Source organism: Schistocerca gregaria, chromosome 2 (assembly GCF_023897955.1).
Source record: "Schistocerca gregaria isolate iqSchGreg1 chromosome 2, iqSchGreg1.2, whole genome shotgun sequence".
Taxonomy (NCBI): domain Eukaryota; kingdom Metazoa; phylum Arthropoda; class Insecta; order Orthoptera; family Acrididae; genus Schistocerca; species Schistocerca gregaria.
The window spans coordinates 72,015,111-72,035,016 of NC_064921.1; positions in this window are offsets into that span (position 1 = coordinate 72,015,111).

Consider the following 19,906-nt stretch of genomic DNA (forward strand, 5'->3'; position numbering starts at 1 on the left):
ATGCTTAGGACCCACTTACATAAATTGTGACATGTTTTCGTAATTTACAATGACAATCGTTTATTTCTTAGAACAAGGTCAATATGTTTAGCTCGCGTTTAAAACTGTAATCATGCCATTTACAATAACAACAACAACAACAACGAGGGGTCCCTTAAAACACAATAATTTAAAAATCAGTTAAAATGAAAAACTGTAATCATTGGAGAGAACTGTGGTAATTGTTTGTGATAATGAAAGAAATACTGTTCTCTCGCTTTCATCGCAGATATGCCTTTCTATCCTGCAACATTCTCATTAAATCCAAAATCATCGTGAAATGGAATGACAGTAAACGCTTCCCTAAAATAACTGAGTTAAAGTGAACGTAATCGAGAACACATTCTGACACCTTTCTCCCAAGACCAGAAAGTAATCCTCTAAGGAACACGTCTGCTCACTTAATCAAATAGATGTGTTCCTAAAACATCCTCGCTAACGAAATGACTTCTCGTCCTTACAGGTGTTTGTGTGGAAGGGGAAAGGTGTGCAGGAATTCGTGAAGTTTGAAGTGACCAACCAAAATTTTTCGCTCCCCTCCCAACTTTTTCATCCTCGTCCGAACCGGTCTCCTTCCCCGCCGTGGCTACCACCGCCCTATCCAGAGACAGTAGAGAGGAGAGATTCACTGGGTTTGAATTGTCCAACCACTCTCTCTGTCCAGTCTTCGCTTTTCTATCCTTATCACGGACTGTTACCTCCTCTGTAGTGTCTAAATGTTGACCACAGAAGGACCCTCTGTTTAAAGTGGGTGGGTGTAGGGGGAGTGGGTGAAGGGAGCGAGAGGAGGGGGGAGGGGAGAGATTGTTTGAGTTTGAAACTCGAACTCAACTCTCTAGCTCGTGCCTGTTATGGCCAGTTCTCTTCTCTGTCTCCATCCTACGTGAATTTTCAAAATACCCACACAATCATCCACGGACAGTCACTCTTGGAAAACAGGACAAAGGAACAAATAGAATAAAACAGTTAGCTTAATCCACCTTCTCTCCAGACGTTTAGTGCAGTGTTGCCGGGGTAAAATTTAGCGTTCCATACTCGATAGCGGCGCAACAGATATTACACACAAGTGACAACTTAAAAGAGTGAGTGACGAAACTATGAGGCAATATATGAGGCATCCTATCTTGTATCACTACCAAAAACCCTTCCAAAGAGCTTCATAACCGCACAGTATGCACAGTTAAAAACATTGTGTTATACTATAAATACAATGTTTCAGATCCCACATTTACTAGAAATCACCTTTGGTGATTATAGACGGACTAGCGACAAGCAGCAGTGGTAAAACAACGGAAACACCGCACCTCAACAACACAGTATGGTACGATATATTCTGCTATATAACTCCTCAGTACCGTTCATAAAACATACGCCGTAATTGTCATATTTTTCTATGTCAGAGATTAGTTCTTGCCCAGTGGGAACTTAAGTTCTGCGTACGTTTCTGTGTGTGTGTCTGTGTGTGTGGGTGTGTGTTGCTCTGTGTGTGTGTGCGAAGGAACTCATCATGTGTAATTACAAGGGCATTAATTTAAACGCAAATGTATTCATAAGTTCATTTATATGCAAGACCACGCCTGTTGCCGCATTGACGCTTTTGTGCTGTTCGTTTATGTAATGATCCAGCTTGTCAAAGGTGAGGCTTCATCAGAATTATTTGCACTAGATGACAGCTTTCCTCCGATAACATCATCAGCGCCAAAGTGCTATCATGTCGCCTTCAACAGCAAGTGTAGGGATTATGATCTTAGAAACTCTTGTAGTGTCATCGGTATTAAAGAGGAACGACAGGGAGACGGACGAAAATATAGGATTCTTTTTATCTGTACTGCAATGTGGTAGACAAATGGGGTTTGTTGCAATGAATGAGGCATACATTGAAGTTTTTATTGGTATTATTTATTAAAAAATACTAGTATCTTACTGTGAAATTTGGATTTTCGCGAGGCTGCTCTGAAAGGACGTAGATCGACGGTTGTCGCTGTAACTCCGGTTGCGGTTATCTGAAACATAAAAGTAACATATCACACTGATCCTTACAGGCGTAATTTTAGTTAATCGTAGGGATTCGGAAAAAAATTTCGAAATTATAGATATTTGAAAACAATGGCCTTTTTTGGATTCGTCTTATGACCGGAAAAACATACCAGACATCAGCAAAAAAACGGCTACAATGAACTGAAAAGGATTGGCTTCAAGGGAAGTCAAAAATCATTAAAATCTGAAGAAAACTGTAGCGCAGGCAACGACACCCATAACGAAAAACATGTTTTTGAGAAAAACGCCTATAAAGTATGACAACTACTTATCATATCAAAAAAAGGGACAAAGCTACACACGTACGGGATATCATCGATGCCTGCTTCATTATAGCCATCGCCCTGGCTAGTGGATGGTCGCTTTCTGCTACTTTGACCTGACAAGCCCTGATTTTTGTCCTCAAAGCCCTTTTCGCCTCTGGCGTCTCTATCTTCACAGAATCGGCGTATTTCATCGCCGATTTTGATTTGAAGGACATTTGCCACGTCCAGTGATGCAGTATGGTCCACATTGAATAGCCATACGGGCAAATTTGAAGCAAATTTGACGATTTCGCTTCGTCGGATGTTATTTTTGCAGCGTATCTCCAAATAAGACTATTGAAACCTTGGTTCACATTTTGAGTAAAACCTCACAAACAACGCTCCAGCAATTCAGGTTTATTCAAATCGGTATAACTACGGTTGGTGGCATCGATAATTGATCGCGGCATTGGCGCACATGCTCGGGTTCAAAAAGTTCAAATGTGTGTTAATTCCCATGGGGGCAAACTGCTGAGGTCATAGGTCCCTAGACTTACACACTACATAAACTAAGTTATGCTAAGGACAACACACGCACACACACACACACACACACACACACACACACACACACACACACACCTATGCCCGAGGGACGACTCAAACATCCGACGGGAGTGGCCGCCCGATTCGCGACATGGCGCCTCTAACCTCGCGGCCACTCAGCGCGAACCGCCTGGGTTCAAACGCTCATAGAATTGTTACTTTTTGGAGTTCGCGCATTATATTTGTATGAATAATTCTTCAATGTATATTCATTCGAATACTAGAAAAATTCGAGTTTTGTCGACCTTCACCCTGTCGTACCCCCTTAACGGGACTCATCAACCCAGGGCAAGGCTGTAATGATTCAGCTACATAAACGCTCATGAATTTCAATCGTAAAATTAAATTTCAGTTCTACATACGGTAGACTGCTATCGTAAAATCAACATCATTATTCATTTTTAGAATTGTATGTAATTTGTTTTGGTGTAATGATGTCCTCTGTGTAGAAGGAAGGAGAGACATAGGCCGACCGAGCAAACGGCGGGCGCAAACTTTTTAAAGGACGAACCAGCAGATTATTACCAATCCCAGTATGTAAGACGATGAAACCGACATTGCTATGCTAGGATTCTGCTTTCGTGTCACTAACATCTCTGTACGGCACATCGTGATGTCATCTATGGTCGTGGCACAAGGGCCCATGTCGATAGTCTAAGCTGCAGAAAACCAGTTTCTAATTAAAGCAGTAGAAGTTTCAGAACTGAAAGAGGGTGATTACTTTTTTACAGTTATTTTCTCGTCAATAACACAGCTGTCCAGTTATACAGAGTTATGTTCCTTTGTGAAAATTTTCAGGGCGTTATATAAAGCTTTGAATGCACTATTTGATTGATATGGGACTATCAATAATCTGCTTGGGGGCCCTTGAAACTGTGAGACTAACATCTCCAGTATAAGACAGGAATTTTTCTTGCTTACTTAAACACTTAAATCATTAAAACATAAAGCATTAACGTGTGAAACACAGCAGGAGAAAGCAGCCTGTCACAGCTTGAGGTATTTATACTTTCACATAAAACTGTGAGCCATGGTGTTAAAATGGTGTTTTGTTTTCGTTTTCTTGCATTAGACAATGTCACAGCTTACCCTAAATCAGGAAACACAACACGAACGTGTCTATTAATTCAAAAAATCTGTCTGATGATGAAAGTTCAAAGCTTGAAAATAAGTTGTTTGAATAAAACAAACTGTTCTTTTTCAGTTTTTGTTTGGTTTTAGCGACAGTTTAGTTAGTAACTAATACTACCAAACTATGTTTTAAAAATAGTTAGTTACTAACTAAATTGTTTCCGAAATAAAACAAACTTATTTTACAACATAAAATCATCGGTACGCACCGCAGGTGGCGTTTCAGCGTTACATATTGGCATTTTAAGAGCTATATGTTTCATGTGCACGTATAGTGTAGGGGTAACGCCTTTGGTTGCTAATGAAGCCGGCACGGTAGCTCAGCTTGTTCGGTCAGAGGGTTACGTACTCTCCGTAACAAAAAAAAAAACTGAGTTAATCGATCACCAACGAACTTAATCGGGTGTCTTACGACGTCCGCCCCGAGCAGATGCAACGAACGAAAGCGAACTTGCCGGCACGGTAACTCAGCGTGTTCGCTGAGGGGGTTCGTTGCCCTCTGTAATAAAAAACTGAGTAAATGGATTAGCGACGAACTGAAACGTGTGTCTACCGACGTCCTCCCCGAGCAGATACAACGAACGAAAACGAACAAAATGAAAAAAAAAATGGCCGGCACGGTAGCTCAGCGTGTTCGGTCAGGGGGTTAGCTGCCCTGTGTAATAAAAGAACTGAGTTCACCTATCGGCAACGAACGAAAACGGATGTCTTACGGCGTGCGGCCCGAGCCAATGCAACGAACGAAAACGAACAAAATGAGATAAAAAATTTGGACTGGATTGCAACCTACGGTACAGCTTGTGGTAGCTAAATCAACGTTGACAAGTTCGTCGCCTTGAGCATCGGGATTGGGCTACTGCAGGAACACATTGCCCCCTTACGCTTCAGTGATACTGTACGCTGTTTGGGCTTATATTTCATAAACGACATGCGACGCGCGACGACGCTCAATTACCGACGCCTTCTTAACCAAATTAGGGCCGGAATTGCAAATCAGCGCTTGCGATCCCTGAACATCGTTCAGCGGGCGTATTATGCCAATGTATACCTTGCGTCCCGCATACCGAATGTCGCCCAAACGCTACCCATTCCGAAACCCTTGGCTCTTAGCATTATGGCAGCGCTGGGATGCTTCGTCACCGCTGGTATGTTACTGAAGATCAGATACGTATCTGTTACCGTCCCCAAGGAAAAAGGTGGTCTCGGCTTAGTTAACGTCCATGATAGGGCCATTGCCCTCTATGTTAGCTCACATTTATATCTGCTGCGCCGTTGTCCTACGTGCCTCACGAGTCTGCTTCTGACGGCGCTACGACCTGCTTCACTAAGAGCGCCGGTGCCACTACAGGACATCCCAGCACCCCTCTTTTATATAGGACGTTTCTATTTAGAACAAAGTTATTGCAGTGTAGCGCTTACGACACCGCGAATGGCCACAACTCGACGCCTGTATCACGACATGCTGCAACGCCGCCGCCCAAAATGTGGTCGAACTAAAATATCCTGACGTACGGTGGCGCGTAGTGTGGAAGACTGTGCACGATGCCATGCTTGATTCCGAAGTTGTTTCCCAATGGTACGTAGTCGTTAATGGGAAGCTGGTGACGCAAGAACGTCTCTACAATATCCACATGGTAGAATCTCCCAGTTGTGTGGGTTGTAATACAGTAGATTCTGACGAGCACCGCCTCAGCTGTGGAGAGGTGGAACCGGTTTGGCACCTAGTGTGGCAGATGCTGGCTTATCTCTTGCGAGTTAGGCTGGAGCAAATATCTGCACGCACGTTATTGTTTCCGGATGAGACATTTTACCCTACGACTCGAACCAACTCTGTCACCTGGATACGTGGACATGCGGTCCATTACCTCTGGCGTGACGGACACAAGAACTTACTTGACTTTTGGCTCTATTTGCAAGAAAGACATCATGCTATTTGCGGGCATAGCAGATATCGACAATGCTTCGCAAACTACCTCTGGAGTGCCTTTCACAGCCCGCCGTGTAGCTGGAATGTTCCATGCAGTGGTAGATGAGGTCAGAACGAACTGCAAACGATCATATATTGAACAATCCTTATCACTGGGCGAAGTCGGTGGGAAGCCTAACTACGAAGTGGTGGCTTCATTTTCATGTTATTTATGTTTACTATCTTCGATGGTGTCTTCATTCTGTTTTAGTTTTCCAGACTTGATTAATTATGACTTTTCGCACATTGATATCTATATAAATAAATAAAATGGGAAAAAATGAGACCGTTCAAGTTTCCGGGTTCTAAACCCGCTACCTTTCAAATTTTACTAACCAGCACTGGCGGCCGGAGATTTTCGGCATAAGAAGTCACCCTCGTTCTGCCAACGGCCTTGTCAAAGACGGCGGAGGAGCGGACAGAGGTTCGGGGCACGCTCTTGTCCATTGTGGAGGGGGGGGGGGGGACTGTTCCTTGAAAGAGGAAGAATCAGCAATGATGAACTGCCTGAAGAAGGACATTGCGACGGAAACTACTCCATTAAAGATACATAACGTGTATCTACTAGACGCGGGGGCCTGCAACTGAAAAGTGTCATGATGATCTCTCCATTGGCCAAAGATTCCGGAATAGTCCCTCATCGGATCTCCGGGAGGGGCTGGCAAGGGGCAGGTGACCAAAAGTAAAAGATTAAATAATCAACGAAAGGATAAGGATAACGTTCTACGAGTTAGGGCGTGGTATGTCAGAAGCTTGAACATAGTAGGGAAGATAGAAAATCTGAAAAGGGAAGTGCAAAGTTACAGGACAATACGGGCATGGGACAAGGAATAGGAGATGAGAAACACTAATTGAGTTCTGTAATAAACTTCAGCGAGTAATAGCGAATGCTCTCTTCTCGAACCACAAGAGGAGGAAGTATATTAGGGAAAAGTCAGGGTAATACGGGAAGATTTCAGTGAAATTACATTGTGGTCAGACAGATATTCCGAAACCAGATACTGGATTGTTAGACGTACCCAGGAGCAGATATGGACTGAGATCACAATGTAGTAGTGATAAGAATAGGGTGAAGTTTAAGAGATTAGTCAGGAAGAATCAACATGCAAAGAAGTGGCAAACGGAAGTACCAAGAAATGACGAGATACGCATGAAGTTCTCTAGGGCTATAGATAGAGCAATAAGGGATAGCTCGGTAGACAGTACAGTTGAAGAGGAGCTGACGCCTCTACAAAGGGCCATCACAGAATAGGAAAGAAAAACATAGGTACAAAGAAGGTAACTGCGAAGAAACCATGGGTAACGGAAGAAATAGTTCAGTTGATCGATGAAAAGAAAGTACAAAAATGTTCAGGGACACTCAGAAATCCAGAAATACAAGTTACTGTCGAATGAAATAAATAGAAGGTACACGGAAGCAAAGACGAAATGGCTAGATGAAAAACGTGAAGAAGTCGGTAAATAAATGATTGTCGGAAGGACTGACTCTGCATACAGGAAATTCAAAACAATCTTCGGTGACATTATAAGCAAGAGTGGTAACATCAAAAGTGCAACGGGAATTCCACTGTTGATTGCAGAGGAGATAGCGGATAGGTGAAAAGATTATATTGTAGGCCTCTATCAGTGGCAAAATTTGTGTGATTAACAGTAGATTTAGAAGAGATAAGGGAGCTTTGGTGGTTTTAAGATCAAATAAGGCAGAAGGTACAGATAACATCAGTATTTCTAAAGTCATTGGGAGAAGTGGCATCAAAACTCCTATTCAAGTTGGTGTGTTGAATGTATGAGTCTGGCGACATACCACCTGTATTTCGCAAAAATATCATCCACACAATTCCGAAGACTGCAGGACCTGCCAAGTTCGAGAACTATCGCACAATCTTTTCATGCATCCAAGTTGCTTATAAAAATAACATACAGAAGAATGGAAAAGAAAACATATGATGTGTTAGATAACGATCAGTTTGGCTTTAGAAAACGTAAACGCACCAGAGAGGGAATTCTGACGCTGCGAGTAATAGCGGAAGCAAGACTGAAGAAAAATTAAGACTCATTCATAGGATTTGTCGACCTGGAAAAAGCATTCGACAATGTCAAATGGTGAAAGATGTTCGTTATTCTGAGAAAAATAGGATTAAGTTATAAGGAGAGTCGGGTAATATACAATATGTACAAGAGCCAAGTGGGAATAATAAGAATAGAAGACCAAGAACGATGCGCTCCGATTAAAAAGGGTGTAAAACATAGATGCAGTCTTTCCCCCCCTACTGTTCAACCTGTACGTAGAAGAATTAATGATGGAAACAAAAGCAAGGTTCAGGAATGGAATTAGAATCCAAAGTGAAAGGATGTCAGTCGTATGAATAGCTGATGACATTGGTATCCTGAGAGAAAGTCAAGAAGAATTACATGACATGCTGAATGGATGAACAGTCTAAGGAGTACAGAATATGGATTGATAGTAAATCCAAGAAAGACGAAAGTAATGAGAAGCAGATGAAGTTAAGGAATTCTGCGTGCTAGGACCAAAATAACCAATGACGGATGGAGCAAGGCGGACATCAAAAACAGAGTAGCCTTGGCAAAATGGTAATTCCTGGCCAAGAGAAGTCCGCTAGTGTCAAAATAGGCCTTAATTTGAGGAAGAAATTCCTGATAATGTACGTCTGGAGCACAGCATTGTATGGTAGTGAAACATGGACCATGGGAAAACCAGAACAGAAAAAAATCGAAGCATATGAGTTGTGGTACTACAGACGAATGTTGAAAATAAAGGGGACTGAAAATGTAAGGAATGAGAAGGTTCTGTGCAGAATCGGAGAGGAAAGGTATATGTGGGAAACAGTGACAAGAATGATGAACAGGATGATAGGACACGTGTTAAGACATCAGGAAATGACTTCCACTGTACTTGAGGAAGCTGTAGAGGGCGAAAACTATAGAGGAAGACACAGACTGAAATACATCCAGCAAATAATTGAGGACGTAGGTCACAAGGGCTACTCTGAGATGAAGAGGTTGCCACGGGAGGGAATTTTTTGAATGTTTGCACGAGATACTAAACCTGACAGGAACGGCAGGAATCCGAGTTCAAATCTTGACCGGGCACACAGTTTTACGTGAAACATTATGATGGGTAAATTGGTGTTTAATACTACAACAGGCGCCCACCTTGCAATACAGCTGGGTAAGTGTCACCCTGCAGCCTAAAAATGGTTCAAACGACTCTGAGCACTATGGAACTTAACATCTGAGGTCATATCAGTCCTCTTGAACGTAGAACTACTTAAATCTAACTAACCTAAGGAATCACACACATCCATGACCGCTGCAGCCTAAATCATACCATTTCTTCAATGCCCGTGACTGCAGCCGAAGTCTGGAGAAGTTGGAGGCACAAACATTTTTTAGTGAAGCACATCGCTCTCAAACCCTGAATTGTGGCATTCCTTTATCGGTACAACAAAAATTTGTCTAAGCATTTCCGTGGATGTAATAAATGAAACATCTGCCATGTTATTTATTTTATTGCTACCAGTTTCGGTGAATCAGTACACCATCTTCGGGCCTTAACTGACGCTGAGGGGGGTGAATTCCAACCAACTACACGACTGGAATTCAGCGCCTCAGCTCAGCTAAGGACTGAAGATGATGTATTGATTCGACGAAACTGGTTGCTATATAATAATAACACCGAAAGGACGGCTGCAGGTGTTTCATTTTCTTACACATGTGAACGGCCGAAGTACCAAAAATCTTCTATCAGAAGGATGGACATACAAAAACGTTTCAAGGGGTAATTGGCATCCAGATCACTACCATTTTGTGAGGGTAGAATCTGCCATTGAAGAGCTGGGAGGAATAGAGTTCAGATTCCCCTCCAGTCGTGCTGACGAAGGTTTTGTGTAATTTTCCGAAATTCATGAATGCTATAGTGCCTCTCTTCCCATGAACCATGGACCCTGCCGTTGGTGGGGAGGCTTGCGTGGCTCAGCGATACAGATGGCCGTACCAAGTGCAACCACAACGGGTATCTGTTGAGAGACCAGACAAACGTGTGGTTCCTGAAGAGGGGCAGCAGCCTTTTCAGTAGTTGCAAGGGCAACAGTCTGGATGATTGACTGACCTGGTCTTGCAACATTAACCAAACCGGCCTGGCTGTGCTGGTACTGCGAACGGCTGAAAGCAAGGGGAAACTACGGCCGTAATTTTTCCCGAGGGCATGAAGCTTTTCAGTGTGGATAAATGATGATGGCGTCCTCTTGGGTAAAATATTCCGGAGGTAAAATAGTCCCCCATTCGGATCTCCGGGCGGGAACTACTCAGGAGGACGTCGTTATCAGGAAAAAGGAAACTGGCGTTCTATGGATCGGACGTGGAATGTCAGATCCCTTAACCGGGCTGGTACATTAGAAAATTTAAAAAGGGAAATGGATAGGTTGAAGTTAGTTCTAGTGGGAGTTAGTGAAGTTTGGTTGCAGGAGGAACAAGACTTTTGGTCAGGTGAATACAGGGTTATAAATACAAAATCGAATAAGGGTAATGCAGGAGTAGGTTTAATAATGAATTTAAAAAAATAGGAGTGCGGGTAAGCTACTTCATAAAGCATAGTGAACGCATTATTGTGGCCAAGATAGACACGAAGCCCACGCCTACTGCAGAAGTACAAGTTTATATGCAAACTAGCTCTGCAGGTGATGAAGAAACTGAAGAAATGTACGATGAGATAAAAGAAATTATTCAGGTAGTGAAGGGAGACGAAAATTTAATAGTAATGGGTGACTGGAATTCGAGAGTAGGAAAAGGGAGAGAAGGAAACATAGTAGGTGAATATGGATTGGGGGCTAAGAAATGAAAGTGGAAGCCGCCTGGTAGAGTTTTGCACAGAGCATAACTAAATCATAGTTAACACTTGGTTCAAGAATCATGAAAGAAGGTTCTATACATGGAAGAATCCTGGAGATACTAGAAGGTATCAGATAGATTATATAATGGTAAGACAGTGATTTGGGAACCAGGTTTTAAACTGTAAGACATTTCCAGTGGCAGATGTAGACACTGACCACAATCTATTGGTTATGAACTGTAGATTAAAACTGAAGAAACTGAAATTTAAGGAGACGGGACTTGGATAAACTGACTAAACCAGAGGTTGTGCAGAGTTTCAGGGAGACCATAAGGGAACAACTGACAGGAATGGGAGAAAGAAGTACAGTAGAAGAATAATGTGTGGTTCTGAGGGATGAAGTAGAGAAGGCAGCAGAGGATCAAGTAGGTATAAAGACGAGGGCTAGTAGAAATCCTTGGGTAACAGAAGAAATATTGAACTTAATTGATGAAAGGAGAAAATATAAAAGTGCAGTAAATGAAGCAGGCAAACAGGAATACACACGTCTCAAAAATGAGATCGACAGGAAGTGCAAAATGGCTAAGCAGGGATGGCTAGAGGACAAATGTAAGGATGTGGATGCTTATCTCACTAGGGGTAAGATAGATAATGCCTATAGGAAAATTAAATAGACCTTTGGAGATAAGAGAATCACTTGTATGAACATCAAGAGCTCAGATGGAAACCCAGTTCTAAGCAAAGAAAGGAAAGCAGAAAGGTGGAAGGAGTATATAGAGGGTCTATACAAGGTCGATGTACTTGAGGACATTATTATGCAAATGGAAGAGGATGTAAATCCAGATGAAATAGGAAATATGATACTGAGTGAAGAGTTTGACAGAGCACTGAAAGACCTGAGACGAAACAAGGCCCCGGGAGTAGACAACATTCCATTAGAACTACTGATGGCCTTGGGAGAGCCAGTCCTGACAAAACTCTACCATCTGGTGAGCAAGATGTATGAGACAGGCGAAATACCCTCAGACTTCAAGAAGTATATAATAATTCCAATCCTAAAGAAACAGGTGTTGACAGATGTGAAAATTACCGAACTATCAGTTTAATAAGTCACAGCTGCAAAATACTAACGCGAATTCTTTACAGACGAATGGAAAAACTGGTAGAAGCCGAGCTCCAGAAATATCAGTTTGGATTCCGTAGAAATATTGGAACACTTGAGGCAATACTGACATTAAGACTTATCTTAGAAGAAAGATAAAGGAAAGGCAAACCTCCGTTTCTAGCATTTGTAGACTTAGAGAAAGCTTTTGACAATGTTGACTGGAATACTCTCTTTCGAATTCCAAAGGTGGCAGGGGTAAAATACAGGGAGCCTAAAGGCTATTTACAATTTGTACAGAAACCAGATGGCACTTATAAGAGTCGAGGGACATGAAAGGGAAGCAATGGTTGGGAAGGGAGTGAGACAGGGTTGTAGCCTATCCCCGATGTTATTCAATCTGTATATTGAGCAAGCAGTAAAGGAAACAAAAGAAAAATTCAACGAAAGCTAAACGGGGATAATGGAATGTAGTCGAATTAGTCGGGTGATGCTGAGGGAATTAGATTAGAAAATGATACACTTAAAGTAGTAAAGGTGTTTTGCTATTTGGGGAGCAAAATAATTGTTGATGGTCGAAGTAGAGAGGATATAAAATGTAAATTGGCAACGGCAAGGAAAGAGTTTCTGAAGAAGAAAAATTTGTGAACATCGAGTATAGATTTAAGTGTCAGGAAGTCGTTTCTGAAAGTATTTGTATGGAGTGTAGCCATGTATGGAAGTGAATCATGGACGATAAATAATTTTGACAAGAAGAGAATAGAAACTTTCGAAATGTGGTGCTACAGAAGAATAATGAAGATTAGATGGGTAGATCACAAAACTAATGAAGTATTGAATAGAATTGGGGAGAAGAGGAGTATGTGGCACAACTTGACAAAAAGAAGGGATCGGTTGGTAGGGCATGTTCTGAGACATCAAGGGACCACAAATTTAGCATTGGAGGGCAGCGTAGAGCGTAAAAATCGTAGAGGGAGACCAAGAGATGAATACACTAAGCAGATTCGGAAGGATGTGGTTTGCAGTACGTACTGGGAGATGAAGAAGCTTGCAGAGGATAGAGTGGCATGGAGAGCTGCATCAAACCATTCTCAGGACTGAAGACCATAACAACAACATAGTGCCTCTATCAATCGAGTACACATCAAAATTTTTCGCTTCCTTTATGGAAACGGAGATGATGTTCTGTCTCTACTTATTCTGTTATCGACACAACAGTGACCGCCAACAAAAGACAAAGAGCAGTCAGTGACATATTTAAAAGATATCTAATTTCATGTTTAAGTTCACGATGTTGAAAATTTTATAGATACCCAGAGCACGGACTCTAGACAGACGAGGCTTGGAATGATTACTCACAGGCTGTTGTTACCCGTCTGTGAAGGGCAAATACCTCCATTAAGTTTGTTGTTCGCACAAAGGCAGAGTAAATTTCTTGCCTGCTGGCTTACTAACATTTGTCTTTCACTCGTCCCTAACCAGCGATAGTTTCTTATGTGAGCAATATTAATTACAGAGATATAATTGCGTAGATTCCTTCGGACAGAGTCAGTTGACATAAAGTTTTCTGTGTGTCGTATCGCTTCACATTGTAAAAATGTATACTGAACAAACCAAAGTTTGATCTACGGCTACAGTGGCCTTCTTATGGATCTACTAGTAGAATATACTACGCCACTGCAAGACTCAAAAGAAAATCACTGTAACCATGACTAAAAACCAAAACGTTAGTTGTCCAGTATAGTGTTTACTTTATGACACGGTATGATACTCAGAAAAGTTTTATGTCAAAAAAAAAAAATGGTTCAAATGGCTCTGAGCACTACGGGACTTAACATCTGTGGTCATCAGTCCCCTAGAACTTAGAACTATTTAAACCTAACCAACCTAAGGACATCACACACATCCATGCCCGAGGCAGGATTCGAACCTGCGACCGTAGCGGTCACGCGGTTCCAGACTGAAGCGCCTAGAACCGCACGGCCACACCGGCCGGCCAGTTTTATGTCAGCTACAGAGATGACAGTATCAGCTCTCTTCTTTGTTTTCAATGGAATTATAGTAATTTTGCTGCCAGATTGAGAAAATTTGTAAAAGTAGGACATTTAGTCAGGCCATTTAGGTAGATAAAGTGGATAATATCCTAGTAAAACACATAAAACGGTGTCTTTATTGAAATACCTACTTGTGACGCTGCAGAAACTCCATAAATTTGGCTGCTGACAAAGATACCAAATATTAGAATTTAATAAGCTGTTGTGATTTTCAACGTAAGACAAGAGCACTGATACAAATGTAGAAGCAGTGGCAGTATGAACCAGTTGAGGCCTGTTGAAGGAGTCGTTTTGGTATTCCTTTGGAGTTGTATGTAGGGGAAACCAGGTAAACCTAATAACAATAGCTAGAGAGGGTCCGTGAACCCACATTTCATGGATACGAAACCAGTATCTTAATCGCGATTTGCCTGCCGCTGTGGCCGAGCGATTCTAAGCCCTTCAGTCCGGAACCGCGCTGCTGCTACGGTCGCAGGTTCTAATGCTGCCTCGGGCATGGATGTGTGTGACGTGGGACTGATGACCTCAGATGTTAAATCCCAAAGTGCTCAGAGCCATTTGAACCATTTAATCGCGATTTGCAGGATCGCACTTGTCGCATCTAGTAAATTTTCCGTCAAAGAGACCAATTTATAACAGGTGAAGAATGTTTATATGACTATAAATGGAAAAATAAGTTCTGCTCCTGTGGCACACAGGGTTTTCCTGTTTATCAACACATTCACGCTGGGCTGGGATTTCCCCCGGCGTCGCAGAACGAATCTTACGTAAGAGAAGTTAATTGAAGTATGAAAGAATGAAGGTGAGGGCTGCTAGGATTTCCCATCACCAGAGATCGCAACACTGTTACGTCTTGTATAACGATTTGCAAGTGTAATAGTTGCCAAGCAGATTCTCTTGCCTCTAATGTTCTTTACTGGTCCACGGAATACAATGTAAGAAATCGGTTCCATTAGTTGACTTTAAAGTTTTCTGAATATCGTATTACATCATAAAGTAAAAAACCTTACTGGAGAAAGAAAACGTTTCGGCTACGTTTACAGTGTCCTTCTTGCAGGTCTACTGATGTGCTTTAGATCTGTGGAGTTGGTTATATTTTGTTATTACTGCTCACTGGACATGACGTAACTTTATTATTTTAAAAAGGTCGTTGTAATGGATGTTCACTTTAGGCGGAAGAAGTGGGACGTTTATTATAATAGATTGCTACACTGAAGGGACTGGGGTTATATACTTATCTATTGCTTCTTGCATTGCTCACTGAAGTCTAAGCAATCATGCGTTTCATTAGGATTACTACATCTGTAGAAGTTAAATTTTAGATCATGTGTATCTAAATATGGCAGAAATAATTTGATTAAACCAAGGAGTCAAGGGTAGGGGCAATTAAATACTGAGATAAACTCTGAGAATTACCGTCGAAGATACTATCAAAATTACTTGACTCCTGATGCTAAACTGTTGTATAAAAATAGCTATGAACTCGCAAAGAATGTCAGAATTACCAGTCTAAATAGCACCGAAATTGCAAATAACAGAATTAACATAAACAAAAATTGTAGGTACAGAGAGACGACCTTGAATTGTAGCTTACGAACTGTTCTAATATCCAGAGGCCTCACCATTATGAAACAGATTTATGCTTCACCAGGAATGATTAATGCCTTTAACATGTTGAGACCTGTAAGCTGATGAAGTGAGGACCCTCAATTTTATCATTATCAGCAGCAGCAGCATGACTATGACAACCATAATCATCATTGTAATCATTATGGTCATCATCATATCATCTTCACCAGATTATCATTAAAACTGTCATCATGATCACATTTTTATCATCATGACTATCATCTGGCGGATACAAGCCGCTTCCAGGTTTCTCTATACTACAATCTTCAGCTTCTCGCATCCACGTTTGTGCTGCTTGTTTCTTACACAATCCATGCACCTCTCCCTTAGCTTATCCTTTAAATATTCTTATCATAAGGAAACCAAGACAGATTCTTCTCAGTCCATGTACCCTTATTGTGTTTCACTTTATGTCTACCCTTTCTCCATCTCATTTTCGTAGCAGTAAGAAATATTGAGTCAATAAATCAGTTGGTACTGCATTTTTCTTGTAATATTAGCAGTTAGTGGGAAGAGAGGAGGGTTTATTTCCTAGAATTTAGTAATGGTGGAAAAATAAAGATACCAGAATACTTTCATGGCACTTTGGATAAGGATAAATTCTGTAATCTGGCCATATTCATTTTGAAAAACAAAATTATTTTAAGGGGCAGGTTATGTAAGGTGACCTTATCCTAGGACACGTGAAATTTTTATTGTCACATTTTTTTTCTAATTTTAATAACTTAATTGACACCTGCACTTCCTTTGGTAAATTCTTTGGTTACAAAAAGTACTTCGAAAAACAGGATTTGTTCAGAAAAGCATTGTGCATGTCAGGCTGTCACCTGAGGGATGTCATGCACTGCTGCTGTGAACCCTTGCGTGGTGTTCACGTGATTAGAGCGCGACAGGCAGCTGGAGGCAGCGTGCTAGAGGGACGCCAGTGGGGCAGTCCCAAGGTAGCGACGGTCACATAGGAACGGCAAACCGACGTAGGTAGGAGGGGCGGCAGTGAATGGAGAGCGGTCACAGCCAGGAGAGCGTGTGCAGAATTAACATGAGGTGACGGTTGCTAAAGTCATGTCGATGGTGCAGGAAACCCGCTTGTATGAATAACAGGCAAACTATTGTCCTCATTTCAATGTTTACCAACGTGTCTAATGTGATTGTCAAAGGTATTGCTGTCGGTACAAACTATGTACATTTACAGTAGGTGTCGAGATTCTGTGTACTTGATAATGATTCTTTTGTAAACCCTAGTCGCCAGGCTTGTAAAGACCATGTCGCTTACTTCTGTGGAGACCGAGTTTTCTCTGATGTTACGGTAGGACGATTTTGTGAATTCGTGAAAGGGGTGCTGGTACAGTATATCGGTAAGACAGTTTCTCCCTGCCGTTATGCCCCAGGATTAGGTAAGAGGATAGGAGAACGAAGGCTCTACAACACTCCAACAAATTAGTAGCAAAGTGATTCGAATGAGTTAAAAAGGTTTACTTATCTTTGTGACTATCTGAATAACGAAGTCTGCAACACTAATTGTAAAGTAACACAAAAAGGCCCTCAATGGCTAAGTACAAATAAGCGTAGGTAAACTTTACAGTACATGGCATATGCAATTTACAAACAACTGTCTGTTCTCTTCTCAGAGTTACTAAACGACCTTCCCTGTCTGACTCAGTCCTGGACGATGATCTATAACCAAGTCGAGGAGAGCTAGATTCCTAGTAGGCTTCTGTCCGTTGCCATTGGCTGATTATACCCTGCCGGCAAATGGCCAAGGCGAAGTCGATATCTTCGTCCTCACCGCTGGTGGAACTCGCGCAAGTGATGAGTCTCTATGGCACCAGCTCGCATTTTTGCGCCTGTGGCGCTTTTGCCCTGGCTGTGTCTCGTTCGGACGGCACAGCAGATTCTTAACTAAAATAAAAAATATCGGATTCTTATTTAACGCAATCATCTTCCCACGAAGATCACATCAGAAATCTGCAATGCAGTCACCATGATACAGGTAAAGCAACGACGGAAGGGAGATTAAAATTTAACGCCCCGTCGACGAGGAGGTCATTAGTGACGGAGCAGTAGCTCCGATTACGGAACGACGCGGAAGGAAACCGACTGCTCACGTTTCAAAAGAACTATCCTCACATTTTCTGAAGCGATTTATGGAAATCATCGGACGAGAATTTTAACCGTCGTCCTTCCGAATGCAGGTGAAACAGAGCACTGTATTGGTATACTCCGTCAGTCATCACATTGTGCATAGAGAACAGATCAGGATACACTTTCAACATGAGAATAATGGGATTCAGTATTCAACAAAAGACACTGCACATCGCAGATTATTTTACGAATACTACGCATTGCAGACTGAAGAAGAGTAACACAATTGTGCAATAAAGAATTAAATGTCAGTTACATGGCTATAATCAGAAAAAAGACAGATTTATACTACAGGCTTAATATTCAACACTAATGTACTTCAGTTATGCTTGACTTTCGTAACCAAAACAAAATGAACAATTTCATTTCAACACTAGTATACATGGTTTTCCATTCCAACTTCACATTAGTAATTGAAGTCGAACCACAACCTTTGGAATATGTTCTGAAGTACCCAGGAAAATTGTGATAAATTACGATTAATCTCTTATATATTTTTATGAAATAAATAAAGGTGGAAAATCAACAAAAGATCACTTGTGTTAACAATGATGTAACACAGATTTGCTATTAAATATACAAGTTGAAAGCCGCCTAATTCTTTTTTTTAATTAAATATAGTACATAACTGATATGACTGCAGCAGTAACACCGCTTTTTATGCAAAATTTTGTCCACAAAAATATTAATGTGATGTGACTTCCTTTTGATCGACGAGGACCGAAGCAGCCACAACTTTCATAGCACAACGGCGAAAATAAGCAAGACTTGAAACATATTTGAAACGAATGCAGCATAATCGTCACTCCTAATTACCTGGCAAAACCTATTAGTGTGTTTGTGTCCTACCACAAAGGAAGAACACCTGCTACAGGTATGACGGTGTAAAACCTCACATTGTAAATTTTAACATCTGTTCACAAATTAACTTGAGATGTAGTAGTCATACCAAACATACCCATGATCAGCATAAAGTCTTGAAGTTCTCGACAACTTTAACCCACCTTGCACTCGCTGTAAGCCACGTGAAAATAAATGATAAATGTTGCTATTGATGGCAGCTTTATCTTATAACAATTCCGCTGAAGGTAAAATCCATCTAATAGTTTGTACTCACAGCAAGTGCACATTTCAGTAAGAATAATTGTGATAACGCGCGGGAACAACCCATAAAAGCATTATAAATTTCATAAATGGCTGTGATATGAAAACGACTCAAGAGACTGTTTGAATGAGTTTGTATTATTATTCACCGATACAACATGATATTGCAGTATCAAAAGTACAGTCGTCCTTCAATGGATGACGTGGAGTGTAATGTAACACAATATGAAAATCAATACAAAAGTAAATACTGTACAAACAGCAATTCCCATAATGAAGTTAAACAAGTGGGAAGTTAACGTGTGCCATGGCCTACACTCACGGATGAGTACATGAAGTATTAAGCCTTGGCGAAAAAAGAAGATACGTTTGTGAAACCGAAGCCTCTGCAACGGAGTATTACGCTGAGCTGCGCCCACTATAAATTCCAGTGCTCTGTAACCTGAAAATAGCCATCGTAATGAAACATCGTACTAGTCTTGTAAGTGCAGGCAGCTTCCTCGCGATGTGTGCAGCCCACAACGCCAGCTGACGCAGTGAGTGCAGAACACAGTGTGGTGTCGTTGGAAGAGTGAGATCTGATAATAAAGTTGGTACGTCACGACGGAACCACAAGCTAAGGAAAGTCACTGTCAGACCCACCCTCCAGCGAGAGACGCCAACCAGAAGACGCCCTCAAGAGGTTCCATACCCCGCCGCTGTTGGAGGTTTACTTACGTCAGAGCGTAGCGCCTCTCGTCCCACTTTTTGATACCCGAATCTGACAGCAGCGTCATCGCAGATTAGATCGTTACTTAGAACTGTGCACAAAAGTTTATAGTTACGTCAATGTAATATTTCAGTGTCACTCAGTACTATTCAAAGTAACAAACAATTATCATTGTGTTCTACGACAGTGCTAAATATACATTGTCATTCATGTGGACATGGACTTCTTCGAAGTACTTTGTATTAAAGAGCTCTACTGAACTGAACCAACATTCGTTGTACGCGTTGTAGTAA